Source organism: Oncorhynchus keta, chromosome 4, assembly GCF_023373465.1.
Source record: "Oncorhynchus keta strain PuntledgeMale-10-30-2019 chromosome 4, Oket_V2, whole genome shotgun sequence".
Classification (NCBI taxonomy): Eukaryota; Metazoa; Chordata; class Actinopteri; order Salmoniformes; family Salmonidae; genus Oncorhynchus; species Oncorhynchus keta.
In genome coordinates, this window is record NC_068424.1 from 34,369,994 (window position 1) to 34,392,839 (window position 22,846).

General features: G+C 42.3%; 1 pseudogene; it reads right to left on the minus strand.

Annotated features, from left to right (window-relative positions):
• The window catches only part of LOC118382934 (phenylalanine--tRNA ligase, mitochondrial-like), a 117,611-nt pseudogene that overhangs the window by 61,352 nt on the left and 33,413 nt on the right, over positions 1–22,846 (minus strand).

Consider the following 22,846-nt stretch of genomic DNA (forward strand, 5'->3'; position numbering starts at 1 on the left):
GTGCGTCACACATAGAGAGCATGCAGCGTATCACAGCGACCAGACAACAGCCTGGCATACACCATGACGACGAGGCACATTGGTTTTGACAATCCATGCCACAGCCTCTTCTCGTAAATATAAACCAGCATGGGGGGTATCAATGGAACATGCCCCCCTCATAAGATTGTAGAGTTGTAACATGTTTATTTTTTTTACCTTTATTGCTACTTACTTAGTAACACCTTTGTAGTGACATGGTAATATAACTTAACGGATGTTAACATGTTAATATAATGTTACTAACCGACTGTATCGAAACAACACCGGCATAAAAAGAAAGAAAAAAAAACAGCCCGCATTTTACTACCTTCCCTGGGAGGTTGTAAAACACCTCATCTGCTGCGACGCAACATCATCCGCGCGGGGGCTCAGAGTTAGACCTTTCTCACCGCCACTGGCGTACCGAAGTACTTCCTGTCCAAGCTGTCAGCTTGATTGACAGCGCAGTCGACTTTCCAAATGAATCTGACAGCGTTACGGTCCAATAAATGCAGATTTGTGTTACATTTGAGTGCCTATCAGCTTTGATTTGTAGCGCAGCGTCCGAGGAATACTCGTGCAGGCCAGTAAAACAGCTCACTGTTGACTACAGAACGGCACAAAGGCAACCCAAACCATTGTTGTCTTTCCAAAACGGCATTCAAAACGGAATTCTCAACTTTGAGCTGATTAGACTTTGATGTGACATTTCTGGCAATGCAACTTGTATTCCACCCCATCAAAATCTTGAGAAAGACGGAATGGTTTGTTTGAATGTCAGGTGCTGTACGTCACCTGGAGGAGTTTCTGCGGTGATGTGACATTTAAAGGAGTTACGCATGTCTGTCATATTGCGATTTCAAAGGCTATAATAGAAGAATACTGTTTGGGGCCTTTGAGGCCTTTTAGACAGAACGAGACGCGGACCTTTGAGTCGGGATGATGAATTGATGAATTTAAGGATCAGTTGGCTGATTGATTGATTGATTGACTGATCAAATGACTATTGCTGTTCTTTTGTCCAATCCCTGGACTTTTAGAGGTAGTTGAACTAATAGTATGCTTAAAGGCAGACTCAGCAATGTGACATCATCTTACACTGTGGGGAAACGTCCTGCTTCAAAAGATTGCCACCATTGGCAAACTGGGAAGAGGCAATAGCATGCATCCTTTTCCAGATTTAAATTTGAATATTGTTGACATCTGTGATCAGGAAGTCACCCAGTTCTACATGATGTCAGATGACTGAGTCTGTTGTAACCTAACATGTTAGGCAACATATCACAGACTTCATCTTGCTCCTCCCGTCTTATAGGCAGAAACTCAAACAGGAAGTGCTTCCGTTTCGTACTATTCAACACTGGTCTGACCAATCGGAATCCTCGCTTCAGTGTTGTTTTTATCACGTGGACTGGTAGTGTGGGAAAATAATCAAGGTGTATACATGGATACAGTGACTGAGTTTATAAGGAAGTGTATAGGAGATGTAGTACCCACTGTGACTATTAAAACCTACCCTAACCAGAAACCGTGGATAGATGGTAGCATTCGCGCGAAACTGAAAGTTATTCACTCCACAAGGCAATTAAACAACTGTTATTCACTCCACAAGGCAATTAAACAAGCTAAACGTCAGTATAGAGATGAAGTGGAGTCACAATTCAACAGCCCAGACACGAGACGTATGTGGCAGGAACTACAGACAATCACAAAAGGAAAACCAGCCACATCGCCGAGACTGACGTCTTGCTTCCAGACAGGTTAAACACATTCTTCGCACACTTTGAGGATAACAATGGATCCCGGACATGGCTCGCTCGCAAGGACTGTGAGATCTCCTTCTCCGTGGCCGATGTGAGTAAAACATTTAAACGTGTTAACCCTCGCAAGGCTGCCGGTCCAGACGGTATCCCTTGCCGTGTCCTCAGAGGATGCGCAGAACAGCTGGCTGGTGTGTTTAAGAGGATATTCAATCGCTCCCTATCCCAGTATGCGGTCTCCACATGCTTCAAGATGGCCGCATTGGTCGCCTATAGTGCGATCGCCTATAGTGCGCCTCGGCAGTCCAGTACGCCCTGTTCCTCCTCCCCGCACTCGCCCTGAGGTGCGTGTCCTCGGCCCAGTACCACCAGTGCCAACACCACGCACCAGGCTTCCTATGCGTCTCCAGAGCCCTGTATGCCCTGTTCCTGCTCCTCGCACTCGCCCTGAGGTGTGTGTCCCCAGCCCGGTACCACCAGTGCCGGCACCACGCACCAGGCCTATAGTGCGCCTCGGCAGTCCAGTACGCCCTGTTCCTCCTCCCCGCACTTGCCCTGAGGTGCGTGTCCTCAGCCCAGTACCACCAGTACTGGCACCACGCACCAGGCCTACAGTGCACCTCACCAGTCCAGAGCGTCCGGCGACAGTACCCAGTCCAGAGCGTCCGGCAACAGTACCCAGTCCAGAGCGTCCGGCTACAGTACCCAGTCCAGACCGTCCGGCAACAGTACCCAGTCTAGACTGAACAGTCTACAGATCGGAACCTCCCACGATGGGTCACAGTCCGGAACCTACCACGACGGGTCACAGCCCGGAACCTAACACGACGGGTCGCAGTCTGGAACCTACCACGACGGGTCGCAGTCCGGAACCTACCAGTCCGGATCCGCCAGAGTCTCCCTCCACCGGATCCGTCACGCCCCGAACTGAGTATTCTTTGTTTTCTTTATATATTTTGGTTAGGTCAGGGTGCGACATGGGTGATGTATGTGTTTTTGTACTGTCTAGGGTTTTTTGTAGGTGTATGGAGTTGTTTACCATCTAGGTTTATGTCTATGGTTGCCTAGATTGTTTCTCAATTAGAGGCAGCTGTTTATCGTGGTCTCTGATTGGGAACCATATTTAGGCAGTCATCTTCTTTGGGTATTTTGTGGGTTATTGTCTATGTCTAGTTGCCTGTGTCTGCACTGTTTATATATAGCGTCACGTTCGTTTGTTGTTTTGTAAGTTTGTGTTCTTTCTTCATTAAATATAGAAGATGTATTCATATCATGCTGCGCCTTGGTCTTCTCACTACGACGAACGTGACAATACTTGCGTACTATTGTTTGTACAGATGAACGTGGTACTTTCAGGTGTTTGGAAATTGCTCCCAAGGATGAACCAGACTTGTGGAGGTCTATAATTTTTTTTCTGAGGTCTTGGCTGATTTCTTTAGATTTTCCCATGATGTCAAGCAAAGAGGCACTGAGTTCGAAGGTAGGCCTTGAAATACATCCACAGGGACACCTCCAATTGACTCCAATTATGTCAATCACCTATCAGAAGCTTCTAAAGCCATGACACAATTTTCTGGAATTTTCCAGCTGTTTAAAGGCACAGCCAACTTAGTGTATGTAAAATCCTGACCCACTGGAATTGTGATACAGTGAAATAATCTGTCTAAACAATTGGTGGAAAAATTACTTGTCATGCACAAAGTAGATGTCCTAACCAATTTGCCAAATCTATTGTTTGTTGACAAGAAATTTGTGGAGTGGTTGAAAAACGAGTTAACGGCTCCAACCTAAGTATAGTGTATTCAACTGCATATACTGTTTTCTATACTTTTTAAAAACGTTTTCTACTGTATCTTAGTCTGTTCCACTCCGACATTGCTCGTCCATATGTATATAGTCTTAATTCATTCCTACTTAGCTTTTTGTGTATTGGGTATATGTTGTGTCATTTGTTAGATATTACTGCACTGTCAGAGCTAGAAGCACAAGCATTTCGCTACACCCACAATAACATCTGCTAATCACGTGTATGTGACCAATAACATTTGCTTTGATTTGGCAGTGCAACAGGTATTACACTGACAGTACAGAAGTAACCCTAACTCTAAGTACATTGTAATAATAAGTAATCACAGTACTTGTTGCTCTAGTCTAAACAATGATTGTTATCTGTTTTTTTAACCTACTTTAGTTGAATTCACCGATGGTAAGTTGCTCTGGATAAGAGAGTCTGCTAAATTAGTCAAATGTAAATGTACTAAGAACACTAAAATGATTTACCATGTAGTGGACAGTGACAAGGAGAAAGCTTGTGCTTTTATTGATTTGTGGCGCAGTGTCCTCTTTTCACAGGACACGGTGTACACCAAGGAGATGGGGGAAACAAGGCTCGGAAGACTCCTCTCTCCTTGTGCAGGTTAAATATAAATGACGTACAGACAGAGACACAAGGGTACCGTCGCCCGTCCTCTCTCATCAGGAGCAGCTTGCCCAACTCCATGAGTCAGCGTTTCTGCTGGGGGAAAAAAACAATTAGCCAGCCATTTTGTTCATAAAAGTGACATTTCTAAAGGTTAACAGGGAGGACATCTGTCACGTAGCTGGGGCTAAAATGGAGTTTGATATCACGTGGTGGTAATTTGAGTAATTGTGAAGTTTATTGTCAAAAGGGGGCTGCGCATCGATTAGAGCATGGCCCACCTCGGCTCATGTCTTTGTGGGTAAAAAAGGGGGTATTGCAGGGGCTCTGATGCATTGGTGAAACTGCACCACAAATGATCCCAAAATGCTGATGACTTTGAGGAGGTTCATTGTCATAAAATGCTGTTTCAAATTCACACATACGAACACCCTCAAAGACACACATATACCTGATAGACAGGAGAACAGACAGACATACAAACAGACAGACATTTACGTATTGTGAAAGTAAGAGATCATGATGATTGTGATCATGTTCTGTCTCAAGTTCACAATAAACACACACGCACACACAGACCCATTAGACCCTAATGCCACCACGGAATGTATCATATTTATGGATGTCATTAACGGAGTGTAGGGAAAAGGTTGCTATTTAAAAAAGATTAAGCACAGGGACAGAGATGAATGTTCACAGGGGTTTTTACGAACTGCGGGCCCCTTGTTTCGCCATTAAACACAATCCACACACTCTCTGATCGGTAAACCAGTGGGACGCGGGGTGGGCATAAGTCTTTTTCCACACTCTGTCCACCACCTGCCCTTTACGCCCTTTATTTAAAAATGAGACATCAACCACTGAGGCTGAGGGGTGAACGCCAAGGACCGGTTTGTGGAGGAAAAGGAAACAGCTTTGTCACTACAGGGAGGGAGGATCCCTCTCAAGAGTGCATCTCAATAAGTTGGTAAAGTGACTTCCTCTCTTTGTCTCCTTTCCCTGAGCGGCAATGACTTGTGTGAGAGTGGATTGGTGAAGTGAAGACATCTGCCATATTGCTTTCACCGATCCTGTGTTTTCGGGTTTATTTCAAATTTCAAACGTAAAAATGGGGGCGAACAAGGCAACGTCCGACTAAAAAGTTGTTACTGCTACCTAGGCTTGGGAGGTATATCGTGTATACCGGGGTATTTGGAAATAGTCACGGGATGGTTTTTCTATACCGTCACTATCGTTGAAACTATTTCTTGGAATTTTTTACATTTTTAGACATTTTAATATTTGTAGCTACTTTGAGTTACTTATATACATTTATGAGCTGGGATGTCTGTCCTGCAAATATTTTAGGTCAGAGACTTTATACAATTAAAACAATGCGCTTGTTAGCATTTAGTCAGTATTCTCTATGGTATTTTACATGTATTTGTTAGCATTGCTAACCTCCGGAATACAAAGGCTCAGTGAGGATTGAAAATATCGCCCCTTGTGCTCAATGCTGGTATGGCACAAGGTAGGTATGAACGCCCAAGCCTGCTGCTGCTTTTCAACACGGAGCCTTTATTGTGTGCAACTCTAAATCCTTGATAGGAAAGAGATGGAATCAGGCCTCTGATGTGGTAATTCATTAGCCAAGGCAAAGCCAATCAGTCTTTGTGATTGATCTGTCACTGGGCCAATCCTGTTTGTTCCTGTCAGTACTGGGATTTGTCCAAAAGGCTCTGTCTGTTAATTGTGTGTGTGTGTGTGAGTGAGTGAGTGAGAGAGAAAGAGAAGTTTGTGTCTATGGCAGAGAGAAATAGAGACTAAGAGAAAGAGATCAAAATAGACAGCGAGAGAGAAAGAGTAGGTGTGTGCGTGAGTGCAAAACAAACAGAGCGAGCCTCATGTCGGCGATGCGAATCAGATCAAATGAACATGTGCCATTAACAAACATTGACCCTTGGTCCTTCATTGTCATTAGATTAAGGGCTCCACTCAGAGCAAACAACACTTGGCTCAGTTGGGCCACATTATCTTGCATAATAAGTAGCTGTCAAAGTAGAAAAGATAGATAAAACATAAGGAACAAAAATGTAAATGCAACAAGTAAAGTGTTGGTCCCATGTTTCATGAGATTAAATAAAAGATCCCAGAAATGTTCCATTTGCTCAAAAATATTACTTCTCTCAAATTTTGTGGACAAATTTGTTTATATCCCTGTTTGTTAGTATGTCTCCTTTGCCGAGATAATCCATCCACCTGACAGGTGTGGCATATCAATACTGATTAAACATCATGATCATTACACAGGTGCACCTTTTGCTGTAGAAAATAAAAGGCCACTAAAATGTGTAGTTTCGTCACACACCACAATGCCACAGATGTCTCAAGTTCGGAGGGAGCGTGCAATGACATGCTGACTGTAGGAATGTTAGAGAATTTGGTAGTACGTCCAACTGGCCTCACAACCGCAGACCACGTGTAATCATGCCAGCCCAGGACCTCCACATCCGGCTTCTTCACCTGCGAGAAGCAAGCCTCCTGGCAGCTGAGGAAACTGTGGGTTTGTACAACCGAAGACCCTCTGCACAAACTGTCAGAAACCATCTCAAGGAAGCTGATCTGCGTGCTCGTCGTCCTCACCAGGTTCTTGACCTGACTGCAATTCAGCGTCGTAATGAACTCCAGTGGGCAAATGCTCACCTTCGATGGTCACTTGCACGCTGGAGAAGTGTGCTCTTCATGGATGAATCCCAGTTTCAACTGTACCGGGCAGAAGCCTGTATGGCTTCGTGTGGGCGAGCGGTTTGCTGATGTCAACATTGTGAACAGAGTGCCCACTGGTGTCGATGGGGTTATGGTATGGGCAGGCATAAGCTACGGACAACCAACACAATTGCATTTTATTGATGGCAATTTGAATGCACAGAGATACCGTGACGACGTCCTGAAGCCCATTGTCGTGCCATTCATCCGGCACCATCACCTCATGGTACAGCATGATAATGCATGTTCCCATGTTGCAAGGATCTGTACAAAATTCCTGGAAGCTGAAAATGTCCCTGTTCTTCCATGGCCTGCATACTCACCAGACAAGTCACCCATTGAACATGTTTGGGATGCTCTTTATCGACACCAGCGTGTTTCAGGTCCTGCCAATATCCAGCAACTTCGCACAGCCATTGAAGAGGAGTGGGACAACATTACACATGCCACAATCAAACAGCCTGATCAATTTTATGCGAAGGTGATATGTTGCAATGCATGATGCAAATGGTGGTCACACCAGATACTGGTTGGTTTTCTGGTCCAGGCCCCTACCTTTTATTTCATCTGTGACCAACTGATGCATATATCTGTATTCACAGTCATGTGAAAAGCATAGATTAGGGTCTAATTTCTTTCTTTAATTTGACTGATTTCCATATATGAATTAGGGGTAACTCAGTAAAATCGTAGAAATTCTTGCATGTTGCGTTTATATTTTCATTCAGTGTAGATGCTATGAGACACATTCACTATAAAACAGCAGACAAGCCAATCCCGAGCCCCTCTGATGAATTGAGTATAGCTTAACCTTTGCTCTCCGAGCCTATTTGTCAAGCATTGGAATAGATCCAATTTACCCCTAATCTCAAACAAGCCTGTACAAACCAAACAAAGAACATTCACTGCATCTTGTATCATTATAATTAGTCAGTTTAAAATATTTGATACATTTTCGCAATATGTAATGCATAGAGTCATTTGTTTTTAGTAGTTGTATACGCGTTATGTGTTTTTTTTGTCTCTCACAACAAGCACATTTTATAGGGGTGAATGGGCATGGGGGGAATGAGGAGGGGCATGGAGAGGGTTGTCTGTGTTTTTGGGATAGTGAAAACCTCATGGTGGTAGCAATTCATGAAACAATTCAATTGAAAGTAATAAACCAATGTTACAGCTGTAATGCCCTCATCTGAGTGTGACAATATGCCCATTGTTGTTCAGTGGTGGCGCCCTTGGCCTGCTGTTTGAGTACCACTGCTGTACATCTTGTTGAGGGAATGCTGTCTTACCTTGGATGTGTGATGGATGAGAGCTCTGTTTCTCAAACCTCTCGAGTACCCCCCCCCGCAATTCTACTTATTTGTCTCAACTGGTCAACTAATCATCAAGCCCTTGAATCAGGTGTGAGTCAAGTAGTTGAATCAGATGCGCTAGCTAGTACTGCGAAACACTGTGTTAAGAGTAACCAGGGTCGTATTTACTAGGAACCAAATGGAAGCAAACTGACTGAACAGGGGTGGGACTACCTGAACTTGTCCAAAAAGAAACGCTTGTTTTCGTTGTAAAACGGTGCTACGGTGTGCATAATGAATACGACCCAGGTGTGCTAGTACTGGGAAACACTGTGTTAGAGTATCACAGCTGTCTTGTGAAGAACATGGCGTCTTACTTTGGATGTGTGAACTGGTCGATCTTCTCCACTAGGTCTCTTCCGATGCTCCTCACCAGGTCATAGAAGTCATTCTCCGTGTAGCCCTCGGCCAGAAGTAGATGTCGTTGGTCAGAGGTGGGTTCCTTACTGAGAGGTTGAGAAGGGGAGGAGGAGGAGGGAAGAGAACGAGAGAGAAAAAGAATTGAGTGCACTTTTAGAGAAAAAAAAACTAAAAAGGAGAGACCGCAATTCACGCTTTGGGTTTGTCTTCGCCACTGCCACCAATCACATTGTTTGAGATTTTAAATCAGTTTCTAACCAACAGCCAATGTAATTCATGCTTTGAATTCCCTACCTAAATCATCTAAGTCACTTCAAACCTAGAGCTGCTACACAATCCCCATTGAAAAGCTACTTTTAGATAATTTTAGACCAATTGGCTGATCCATTTAGGGTAAAGAGTTTCCACACAGAGAAACTAAGAGGAAGATGAAGAAGAGCAAAAGAGTGGGTGATAAAGAACCGTCAATGACAAAAGAGTAGAGACGCTGTGACAACATTCCCTTTCGAATCGTGTTGTGGAAAGTAGAGGTTGAAACAAATCACGCCAACATTTTTAGGTGGAGGATAGAACAGGAAGACAGAAACACATTCAAATCTGTGGAACTTTCCACAGGCTACACTGGAACAGACTGCAGGGAGGTAAACCAGACAGGCCTGTGTGTTGTGAAGCCATGAGTCGGAGTTTGACTCATACCCGATGGAGGTTGCACAACATTAGGGCTTTGGGGATCCCTGGTCTCTCCTCAGACCCCTCACACTGGGGAAATACGAGGCTAATTAGACACGCTCGCTGAATCCCAAATCAAACTCTAGCCCCTCTTCACTAGGCACTTCGGTAGAAGGCACTTCTGTAGATCTGAAGAGATTGGATAGGGGTAAGCAATATGGAAAAATTCCATCAAGCCTATCTGAGGGCAAAGTGAAGCAAGTAGCATATTGCTTATACTTATCCCTTCAGATCTACAGGAGTGCCTAGGGGTTGATTTGGGATTTAGAATAAACCTAAAGACATAAATGGATCCCCTTGTCTTTGGTAGTACTGTACAATAATGGTATTTTAGCAAAGGCTTTCATCTGACGCAACTTCCAGCTAATGCATATACTGAAACCACCAACTATGCTGCATCAAATACCACAGTCCAACCGAGCCATAAGAAATATGGGTCCAAAAAACACCTCCCCTGGCTGTAAAGAGGAGGAATAATCCCAAGTGTCAACCAGTCCAGAGCGGTGTTGGTCTCTGGGGCCAGGAGGGTGGACCAGGCCTCTGCCACCGGTCGTGAAGTGTATTCAGAGGGCAGTGGAAAACACAGAGGGGGGGGGAAAGGAAACTCTGCTGACCTCCCCGGTCACACCTCATTACCATTCCAGCGTTGAGAGAGAGGATTGGGGGGGTGGAGGCAGGAAGAGAAGCCGTGACCAAGCGCAGCGAGAGTGCACAGGCCCTGGGCAGCAGCAGAGGTGACAAGTCAGTGCATCCAAACCCGGTTCCCGGTACAAGTTGGAGAGCACGAGCTATAAATAATGCCAACAAGGTCATTAGGCATCATGGAGGGTGGGATGTCTCTCTTCTCCTACCCCTTCCTGCTCCTTCCCCCTTTACCGCTGTGGGCCCGGAGTGAGTGATGGAGGGAGGCTGAGGGGGAGATGGGCTGAAAAATGAGCGGGAGACGGAGTGATCGCTCACCGACTGCTTGCTTCCCACTCCAGGGCCACAGTCCGGCCCTGCCATATTGTGAGTGTCTTACATAGTGTGGGCATGATCCGGCCCTGCCATATTGTGAGTTATAAAATGTCTTGCATAATGTGGGTGTTTCATAGAAGGCCTGCAGAATACCGATATTGAAAGGTGGTGGCTTTTTGACAACAGAAACCTTCCTTGACTAATTAAAATGACTTGTGAAAAGTGAACGTCTGCCATAATAAAAATTCCACATGATACACTGTGCAGTGCAGCGTCTGCCATATTCAAGAAGTGCCGCATGGATAACCTCGGTCAGGTAGGTGTCGACAAAAGTCAATGTGAACGTCTCATCATGTACCAACTTCAATCAAATCCAATTAAATTAAGTGTAATTATGTTCAAAGTAAGCATGTTCAAAAAGTTCTGCCCCCCAAAAAAAATCTATCAATACTTAAGTTTAAAAAAAAGGTAGTTAAAAAGCAATTAAAAGCGATATTAGTTTCTGGCCAAATCCTTCAACAATGACGGCTACCATCGAGTCATCTCAGCAAACAGGTGACGTCCTAACGACATTAGGCGATGTTATGTCCCTTTAAGGGTTTCGGCGAGATGTTATCCCACTGACGTTCTCGGGACCGTAAGCGGACGTTCAGTACAGGTCCTGGTCTGGTCGCAGTATAACATTATAATAAGGTATTTTGATGTTCATTAGGGAACGTTACGAAAAGGTTCCTGTTTGGTTCTGATAAGACGTTATCCATGTGACATTAAATGACCTAAAAGGGACATTTCATGATGGTCAGTGGTCCTCAACTGGTCTTGAACCAGGCTGTTTCAGTCGCGATCCAATATTTGTGTCGCAATTTAGTTTTTGTCAGGACCTTTTTAGGACGTTCTCAGTACTTTTTACTAGTCCTCAGCACGTTGTGTGATAGACCCAAAGTTCTATCACGCTCTTGGGGACCTTTGTCTAGTTCCCTGTAAGTTACCAGGAAGTCATTGAGGACCAGGTCAGGACCTTTTTAGGAATTTGATTTTACTAGTCCTTAGGACATTGCGTAACAAGGGAATGTTCTCTGGGGGACCTTTGTCTAGTTCCCTGTAACTTACCAGAAAGTAATTGAGGACCATGTTAGGATATTTGTAAATCTTCTCAAGCCATTTATTTTACCAGTTGTCAGGATGTTATGCGATGGTCCCAGGTGTCCCAAACCATTATAAGTAAATTAATTAAATGGTATGGGGGTTTTAAGGTAAGTGGTGCCCTTGTTTCATGATAATGGTCCATTCTAAATCAAAACAAATTTCACACATACAGTTGAAGTCAGAAGTTTACATACCCCCTAGTTAAATACATTTAAACTGAGTTTTTCACAATTATTGACATTTAATCCTAGTAAAAGTTCCCTGCCTTAGGTCAGTTAGGGTCATCACTTTATTTTAAGAATGGGAAATGTCAGAATAATAGTAGAGAGCATGATTAATTTCAGCTTACATTTCTTTCATCACATTCCCAGTGGGTCAGAAGTTTACAAACACTCAATTAGTATTTGGTAAAATTGCCTTTAAATTGTTTAACTTGGGTCAAACGTTTCGGGTAGCCTTCTACAAGCTTCCCACAATAAATTGGATGAACTCAGTTACACAGAGCTGGTGTAACTGAGTCAGGTTTGTAGGCCTCCTTGCTCACACATGCTTTTTCAGTCCTGCCCACAGATTTTCTATAGGATTGAGGTCAGTGTTTTGTGATGGCCACTCCAATACCTTGACTTTGTTCTCCTTAAACCATTTTGCCACAACTTTGGAAATATGCTTGGGGTCATTGTCCATTCGGAAGACCCATTTACGACCAAGCTTTAACTTCCTGAGTGATGTCTTGAGATGTTGCTTCAATATATCCACATCATTTTTCCTCCTCATGATGCCATCTATTTTGTGAAGTGCACCAGTCCTTCCTGCAGCAAAGCACCCCCACAACATGATGCTGCCACCCCATGCTTCACGGTTGGGATGGTGTTCTTCGGTTTGCAAGCCTCCCTCTTTTTCCACCAAACATAACGATGGTCATTATGGCCAAACAGTTCAATATTTGTTTCATCAGACCAGAGGATATTTATCAAAAAAGTACAATCTTTGGCCTCCCGGGTGGCGCAGTGGTCTAAGGCACTGCAATGCAGTGCTAGCTGTGCCACCAGAGACTCCAGACTCTGTTGCAGTCGGCTGCGACTAGGATGTCCATGGGGATGACGCACAATTGGCCTAGCGTCGTCTGGGTAAGGGAGTGTTTGGCCGGTAGGGATATCCTTGTCTCGGGCCGGGCGCAGTGCACGCTGACCAGGTCGCTAGGTGTACGGTGTTTCCTCCGACACATTGGTGTCGTCTCTCCCGAGCCCGTACTGGAGTTGTAATGATGAGACAAGACAGTAACTTCTAACAATTGGATACTACGTAAAAGGGGGTAAGAAAAAAAAGTATGATCTATATCCCCATGTGCAGTTGCAACCCGTAGTCTGGCTTTTTTAAAGAGCAATGGTTTCTTCCTCGCTGAGCGGCCTTTCAGGTTATGTTGATATAGGACACGTTTTACTGTGGATACAGATACTTTTGTACCAGTTTCCTCCAGCATCTTCACGAGGTCCTTTGCTGTTGTGTTCTGGGATTGATTTTCACTTTTCACACCAAAGTACGTTCATCTCTAGGAGACAGAACGCGTCTCCTTCCTGAGCGGTATGACAGCTGCGTGGTCCCATGGTGTTTATAGTTGTGTACTATTGTTTGTACAGATGAATATGGTACCTTCAGGCATTTGGAAATTGCTCCCAAGGATGAACCAGACTTGTGGAGGTCTACAATTTTTTTTCTGAGGTCTTGGCTGATTTCTTTAGATTTTCCCATGATGTCAAGCAAAGAGGCACTGAGTTTGAAGGTAGGCCTCGAAATACATCCACAGGTACACCTCCAATTGACTCAAATGATGTCAATCGTCTATCAGAAGATTCTAATGCCATGATATAATTTTCTGGAATTTTCCAAGCTGTTTAAAGGCACAGTCAATTTAGTGTATGTGAACTTCTGACCCACTGGAATTGTGATACAGTAAATTATAAGTGAAATAATGTCTGTAAACAATTGTTGGAAAAATTACTTGTCATACACAAGGTCCTAACCGACTTGCCAAAACTATAGTTTGTTAACAAGAAATTTGTGGAGTGGTTGAAAAACGAGTTTTAATGACTCCAACCTAAGTGTATGTAAACTTCCGACGTCAACTGTATTATTTAGTACATGTAAAGACAAGATTAAATAAAAAAATAGTGTGATGGGTGACAATATTAGCCTATCACCTGTGAACGATGCACAGCAAAACACCAGTCTCAACGTCAACAGTGAAGAAGCGACTCCGGGATGCTAGCCTTCTTGGCACAGCTCCTCTGTCCAGTGTCTGTTCTTTAGCCCATCTTAATATATATATATTTTTTGGCCAGTCTGAGATATGGCTTTTTCTTTGCAACTCTGGCTAGAAGGCCAGCATCCCGGAGTCGCCTCTTCACTGTTGACGTTGAGACTGGTGTTTTGCGGGTACTATTTAATGAAGCTGCCAGTTGAGGACTTGTGAGGCATCTGTTTCTCAAACTAAACACTATAAAGCTCAGGGATGGGGCTGGAGAAATGTAACAACTCTTAAATGTATAGATAGAGCTATGGCCTGAGGTCAAAATGAACATTTCACCTAATATTGAGGCAATACTGTTTGTTAACAAAGACATTGTTTACACACAATGGATTAAAACAACTTTTTGGGAGGTTATGATGGGGTAAAACAGTTGAGCTAAGCTCTTGAGGCATTTATAGTTGACAACCTATTCTTTAAGAATCAATAGACCTATACGGTATAATTCATGTGAATGATCAAAACAGCTGTAAATATCACCTTTTAACATAGTTTTTAATTGACCAAAGGGCCCGGTTAAAAGGCCCCCCATAACGGTACAGCAGTGGCGGCATCACCTCTGCCTGAACCAGCACCTGCACTCCACCTGTCTTTACACAGTGAGAAGGACTCATGAATAAAACATCCCGACATTGGGATAGGGTTGAGTGACATGCGCAAGCCTGTCCTCTCGACCCGGGCCGCGGAGAAAAAAAGCCTGAGGTAAAGTGAAAAAAGGAAGAATGCAGGAGGTAACGTAAGAGTTATGAGTGATGCTGAACTGAAGTGGTACTTAGTAGTTCTTAGCAGTATGTTACTTGAAGCGGATGTGGTTCAATGTCTGAGCTGAGTGTCATTCCCTGGGGCAAACCAAACAGGATATACAATTTAAGAAGCTATTACGTGCAGTTGCCACACCTCTGTGGCAAAAACAAATGTTCGGAAAATACTTAAATGCAAGATTATTTGACGGAAGCAAAATGTGTAAGCGAATTAGGAAGCAGGCAAACAATGACAGTCATGCTGTGGTCAACATGGATAAGCTAAACTGCTTCGGCAGCTCTACATTGGTCCTTTCCTGGCGAACAGAACCTTGGTTTAGTGGTATAATGGGCATGCTTGGGCATTCTTATTCACACAACCGAGGAAAAAAACAGCTCACGAAAACACATTACAGTAAACACGGGCGTGACGAGGAATACCAATGGTCCCAGACGGCACAGAGGGCATTAGGAAAACGAGAAACTCTCTTCCGGGAAAGAGAACAGAAGAGGGGGATGGAAAAGTTCATGTGCTTTCAAAAAAGAGCTATGAAGGCTATAGGCGGTCAGGAGGGAAAATGTCAAACGTGTGTGTACACGTTTGATGAGTGGTTGGGGGTCAGGGGTCAGGGTCAGGGAGACGAAGGCAGAAGCAGAGACGGAGGGTGTAAAGCAGCAGTAACTAAACAGAGACTGTCAAAAGGTAGAGGAGGAGAGACTATTAAATATCTATCTATAGTGTCTGAAGTGGAGCATAATGTAGCCTACCTGAGCAAGAACCTCCATTGAATGAAAACTAACGAGCCATACACTACCTTCAGGTATGAAGTATGAAACCGTGTGCTCCTCTGTGATTCGACATGCGTCTTACCTAGTGTCAATTCGAGAGAGATTTTGGCCAATCATTCTTCATCCATGCTTTCCTTCATTCATTCATTCTTATATTCAGTTTTTTTGGGTTCTAATTGTATCGTTTGATTGTTATTGTTTATGATCCAGGAGCTAGAATGTAAAGAAATTCCAGAACACTATGCTTGAAAAGTATTGCTTATTTATTTTACCTCTGCAGTGCCTTCAGAAAATATTCACACTTCCTGACTGTTTTCACATTTTGATGTCTTACGAAGTGGGATTAAAATGGATTTAATTGTCATTTTTTTTCGTCAACGATCTACACAAAATACTCTAATGTCAAAGTGGAAGAAAAATGTGAACCTTTTTATTTTTTATGGAAAATAAAAACCAAATGTATCTTGATTTAAGATAAGCATTCAACCCTCTGGGTCAATACATGTTAGAATCACCTTTGGCAGTGATTACAGCTGTGACTATTCTGGGTAAGTCTCTAAGAGTTTTACACACCTGGATTGTGCAAAATTTGCCCATTATTATTTAAGAAATTATGCAAATTGTCAAACTTATTTGATTTTGTAGGGGGTAGATCAGCTTCATTACTGCAGATAGATTGTGGCTTCTACCAATATAATTTTCTTCATCATTTCCAATCCCCCATATATTTTGGGGGTAAATATAGAAAGTACATATATCTTTAATACATTGTCCCCTAACCCTACCACCCCTCCCCAATTTGGAGTAAACTAATGGACAACAACACTTAGGCTTCTTCTTCTTGTTTATACATACTAAATACATTTTACAGTATATTTTAGTATATTTTACTATAGTTACCTTTTGTTTGTTTTTAGTCTCATCCTTCCACTCAACCCCTCCCATCTGTCTCTGAACACCATCCAGTTTTGATTTCTGTCAAATTGGTTGTTGATCATTGCTAGACAACCATTTTCAGGTTTTGACATAGATTTTCAAGCATATTTAAGTCAAAGCTGGAACTCGGCCACTCAGGAACATTCACACTCTTCTTGGTAAGCAACTACAGTGTAGATTTGGCCTTGTGTTTCAGGCTATTTTCCTGCTGAAAGGTGAACTCATCTTCCAGTGTCTGGTGGAAAGCAGACTGAACCAGGTTTTCCTCTAGGAATTAGCTTGTGCTTAGCTCCATTCCCTTTCTTTTTAATCCTGAAAAACTCCCGTCTTTAACGATTACAAGCATACCCATAATATGATGCTTGAATATGTGGAGAGTGGTACTCAGTAATTGTCACGCCCTGACCTTAGAGATCCTTTATATGTCTCTATTTTGGTTTGGTCAGGGCGTGATTTGGGGTGGGCATTGTATTATTTTTTTGTTCTATGTTTTCTATTTCTGTGTTTGGCCGGGTGTGGTTCTCAATCAGAGGCAGCTGTCTATCGTTGTCTCTGATTGAGAACCATACTTAGGTAGCCTTTTCCTGTGTTTTGTGGGTGGTTATTTTCTGTTTTGTGTGTCTGCACCAGACAACTGTTTTGTTAGTTCCGCTTTGTTATTCTTTGTTCTTGTGTTCAGTTTCATTAAAAATCATGAACACGTACCACGCTGCACCTTGGTCCTCTTCTTCAAACAGCCGTTATAGTAATGTGTTAAATTGGATTATCATAAAACTTTGTAATCAGGATAAAAATGGAATTGTTAAACTTCACAAGTTTCCAGTAATATACCCTCCCTGTGCAACCCTAGATATATTTGTGGTTGTATACAGGCGTAAGCAACGTTTGAAATTATTTAGCCAAATATTATATCTGATTGGGCATCTTGCAATCAATTTGCAGTCTACAAATGATTTGCAATTATGTTCCGGACCCCTGACTGTCTGCTCAAGAAGAAAAAAATCAGCCAGTGACTGAATCTAGTTGATGATCCCTGCTTTAGTACCTTGTCGCAAACAGAATGCATGTTTTATGTGGGACAGCGATGATGTAGTCATTACAAAATCATGTTAAACACTATTATTGCATACAGTGTGACTTGTTAAGCGCATTTTTAATCCTGAACTTATTTAGACTTAACAAAGGGGTTGAATACTTTTTAACCCAAGACATTTTAATTTTTAAATAATTTGTTACATTTAAAAAATATATAATTCCACTTTGACATTATGGGGTATTGTGTGTAGATCAGTAACAAAACATATCAATTAATCCATTTTGAATTTAGACTGTAAAACAACAAAATGTGGAAAAAGTCAAAGGTTGTGAATACTTTCGGAAGGAACTGTATGAGTTTATTGGTAGTTCATAAACAAAGATGCATGGAATGTGTAGTCTGAACAAGCCACGTTTGGTGATTTACTGCCATCTGCAGTGCTGGAATGTTTGCTCAGGAGTATAATTCATTGGCTGATCCCTCCTGCTGACCTGGATGAAATTCTGTGACCCCTCTGAAGTATCACCCAATTGACTACTTTAAAATGGGCTTTGTGGCAAGTGCTACTTCTATCCAGATCTATGGTCGAAACCTCAACGGCCAAAAATGGCGGAGTAATAGTGTTTTAAAAAGACAAATATAATCTAGGGCTTTACCTGGAAGGTGACTGGGCTGTTGATGTTGGGCGGGCAGAACTGCTTGATGAAGCGATTATCCTGGCTCCAGAAGAAGCGGATGTTGGGGATCCCGTACAGCACCATGGCCAGGCGCTCCAGGCCCAGTCCAAATGCACAGCCCATCTTCTTAGTTGCTTCAGCTGGAAAAGGATCAAATAAGAAATTAGACCAGTTGTTCCCAGACCTTTTTGGAGTGGTTACCCACCTAAAGCTAATTGGGATTTACTAGTTACCGAACATTCTTGCGACACCGACACATTGAGTATGACAATTTTAGGTGTTTTGAGAACTGATAGTCTAGAGCAGGTATTCCCAAACTGGGGTACACGTAATGCCATCGGGGGTACGCGTAATGACGTCGGGGGTACGCAAAATAAAAATGTGATTCACATAAAAATGTATTAAAAAAACATAAAAACATGTTTTTTATTCTTAACATTTTCAAACAGTCCATTCATATTTTCCAACGGGGCTATATATTTGGGTGAGGTTCTTCTCTTGCCTGAGTAGCCTCGTTTCATTGCCAAAAATAAAATGAAACCATCTAGTGTTCAACGAAATAGCAACACAAGGTCAAATACAGGTAGCCCAGTCAAATAATTAACATCCAATCACCTTAACCGTTACTCTCTTGTGGGAATTCCACTAATGGTCCGTATGTAGCCAAACGTAGCTGCTGCTCATTCCGTTTGCTCAAAAATGGATGAATGGTTAAAATAAGTAAGGCCGCGTCCATAGACACATACCAGCTCTACTGATAGTACTGCTACTACCAGCAGTACTACACCTGCACCTGTCGACGACACAAATTGTTCTGCTTCCATGAGCACATCAAATGCAAGCATCAATAATTCTGCATTTGTTGTTAGCCCAGCTAGCATGGACTGTTTGTGTGTCGTCATGCAGTTGTGAATCTGATGCAGCCGAAGAGCTACTGCCCCCTTACCCGGGAAAGCACCGAACAACAGACAGGGATGTTGGACCATCTGAGAGGCACAAATATGATGAGAACTACATTGATATGAGGTTCACTTATATTGGGAGTAGTGCCTTTCCTCAGCCACAGTGTGTTATATGTGCAAAAGTACTATCTCCCAACTCAATGAAACTGTCGTGTTTTTGGCATCATTAAAGTTAATACTGTTATTTTATCAAATGAATTCTCTGTAATTATTATTATGTGATTAAACGAATCATATAAATGTAATTAACTCGGAAGTCGGGGCACCAAGGAAAATCTTCAGATTACAAAGTAATAATTTTCCTAATAACTTTTCAGATATTTTAATATCTGATCAATTAGTCTTCTAATTAATGAATTATTCTTTACCTCACATTAGTTTAATTCCAAACATTGTTGGTAAATTGTTGGTTATCTGCACGAACCCAGCCTTCACTATGAATCATCCATACATCAATTGTCTTAATCATTTATTTACTAACCAACTAAATAATCACAGAAATGCATAACAAACAAACAAGCAGTAGGTATGGTTACAAGGAAATGATAGGGGATGTGCCCTAGTGGGCTAAACCGGTATGGCGGCTTGATAGACAAAGGGACTGAGAAGGGCGCGAAAGACAAAAGACACTACACAATTGATAATTATATTGATAGAAATACTAATCCTTTGCACATGAACGCTCACTCATTAGGGAATATTTGCAATCAATATATATATAATTACGCTCAGTGTGTCGTCATGATCTCTGTTGGAATCATCCGTCTTTCTGTTGGAAAGTTCATCTGAACTTCTCTTTGGTGTCTTTCATGGTTAGAATGGGTACTTCAGAGTCCCATTCAGAAATATTATTATAGATTAGGTGTTTCGGCGGTTATCGGTCTTCGCATTTCAGGTCGACATAACTTCTAACTGCAGACTAGTAATTAGTATCGAAGATTTGCTCTTATTCTGTCAGATCGACAGTCTCAGAGTTTAACCACGTGGTATGGTTAAGAATTCAGCAACCATTACAACCTTAGCTTATCCTGTGGTTTTTGTGGTCTCTACTCAGAACTTAGCCCTCTCGGTAATCGAGGTACGCATGGTCTGAAGTGGGCTTCTCTAGGTGTTTTTTTTATTCAGAACAGCAGAAAAGGCTGTCCCATGTGCCAGATCAATGTCTGTGCTCATGGAATGGGCCAATGACTTAGTTAAGCTCCAAAGGGAATTGGATTCTCTTTCATTAATCAGTTTAAAATCACATTACATCATTTCACAAATAGTTTCACCATTACTCATTCATTTTCTATAATAATTAGATGCAAATCTCATAACGGAGACTCTTGTATAAACAGAGTTATGGTAACGTGGCTGTAATGTCTCTTAATGAGGTCACAAACATGAAACAAAATGGACCGGTTGTAGCTGGATTCTCCACCGACCGTTTACGCATTCTCAAACATGGACATTGTTCAGTTCTCAAGTTCTGTGATGTAGAAGAAGTTCCTTTGTTCTATTGTGGACCCTCTCTCTTTACTGCATGAGGGAGAGAGTCTCCTCCAGGAATTTACGACCTGAGATAACAGAACCTGGGTGTAAGAGGGAGAGCGGGGGAAGGCACTCACTATACCCAAAGAGGACCACATCATGACAAAACCTTCACTCTAGCGCAGACATTTAGAAATAAAACATGCTAATTTTGAGCTAGACTTAAGATGACTTTTGAGCAGTAAGACATGTATAAAAGCAACAGATACTATTATTAAGAAGGGGCTAGAAGCGTCTTATATGGTGAGCTACCGAGTGGCTAGGACAAGCAAGACAAGCAATTATTCCTGCTGCCACGGATATGTCTGGGACAATGCTGGGGGAAAATGCCCAAAAAACTATACAGACAAATTCTTCATCAAACAACACTGTTTCACAACGCATCAGTGACATGGCAGGACATGTTTTGAAACAATTACTGCTTCGCATAAAAGCCAGTGAATTCTATGCTATTACAGCTGGATGAGTCAACAGACGTGGCAGGCCTGGCATAGCTCCTGGTATATGTCCATTACGTTTATGGGGGGTCAATTAAGGAAGACATCATCTTCTGCAAACCACTGCAAACCAGGACAACAGGAGAGGCTATGTTAAAGTACTGGACAGCTTTGTGACATCAAATGGACTTTGGTGGTCAAGATGTGTTGGTATCTGTATTGATGGCGCAAAAGCCATGACAGGGAGACATAGTGGAGTGGTAACGATCGTGCAAGCAGTTGCTCCCGACACTACTTGGGTACACTGCAGCATCCACTGAGAGGCTCTTGCTGCCAAGGGAATGCCTGACAGCTTGAAAGATGTTTTGTTGTGAATTTTATGAATAATGACTAAACAAGGTATACATTTAACTAATTGAAATCTACCCTGTTTTACTATATCTGATTAGTAATGTTAGTTCATAAGAAAGAGGTTATGTAGCATGGACAAGGGATAATTAGAAATTATAACCATTGTGGAAGAAGGAATGTATGCGTGTACCGAAAGTAAGCAAAGAGGAAACCTTAACCTATGTTTGAACCGACCCAGCTATAACTCTGTGGAGATAGAATAAGACAGCGAGAGCCCCTCCAGGTTTTCCGTATCTGGGGGGGACTGGAACTGTCAGCTAAGTGGTAATAAACTGTGGTGAGACTTCAGGAGATAATCCAGATATAGTGTGTAATGTATGTGCGTTAGTGGGTTGGAATGGACTTTTGAAGCAGCTATGTCCTTGTCGGAGAGGAGGAGGGACATTTAAGACGCTATGACATTATGTGTGATATATAAACTGATGTACATGGTATTTTAAGTAGACCTCTCGGGAATAAACGCTATTGATTCATTTTGAGACTGATCTTTGTCTCTTTCATGCAAATAAGAACCTTACAAATTCTTAGAAACTGACTAAGTGTTTTGCTTTATTATAATTGAATTGGTTAATGAACATACAGGAATTAAATTCCTCTAACAGTTCTGGACACTACAGTAAAAATGGTTAACTTTGTTAAAGCAAGGCCCCTAAACTCTTGTGTATTTTCTGCACTATGCAATGATATGGGCAGCGACCATGTAACGCTTACAGAAGTGTGCTAGTTATCAAGCGGAAAAGTATTTACACGTTTTTTTGAATTGAGAGACGATTTTAAAGTTTTCTTTACAGACCATAATTTTCACTTTTCTGACCACTTGCATGATGTTTCTCACACAACTGGCCTATTTGGGTGATGTTTTTTCTCGCCTGAATGACATGAATCTAGAATTACAGGGACTCGCCACAACTATATTCAATGTACAGGACAAAATTGAGGCTATAATTAAGAAGTTGGAGCTCTTTTCTGTCTGCATTAACAAGGACAACATATGATTTTTTTGTGTGCAAATGAACTCAAGCTTACGGACAATGTAAAATATGATATAGCGAAGCACCTGAGTGAGTTGGGTGCACAATTACACAGGTACTTTCCTGAAACGAATGACACAAATAACTGGATTCGTTATTCCTTTCATGCTCTGCCTCCAGTCCACTTACTGATATCTGAACAAGAGAGCCTCATCGAAATTGCAACAAATGGTTCTGTGAAAATTTAATTTAATTAGAAGCCACTGACAGATTTCTGGATTGGGCTGCGCTCAGAGTATCCCGCCTTGGCAAATCGCGCTGTTAAGACACTGATGCCCTTTGCAACCACGTACCTATGTGAGAGTGGATTCTCGGCGCTCACTACCATGAAAACTAAATACAGGCACAGACTGTGTGTGGAAAATTATTTAAGACTGAGACTCTCTCCAATACAACCCGACATTGCAGAGTTATGTGCATCCTTTCAAGCACACCCTTCTCATTAACCTGTGGTGAGTTATTAACAATTTTCAATTAACAAATACGATTTTATATGTAAG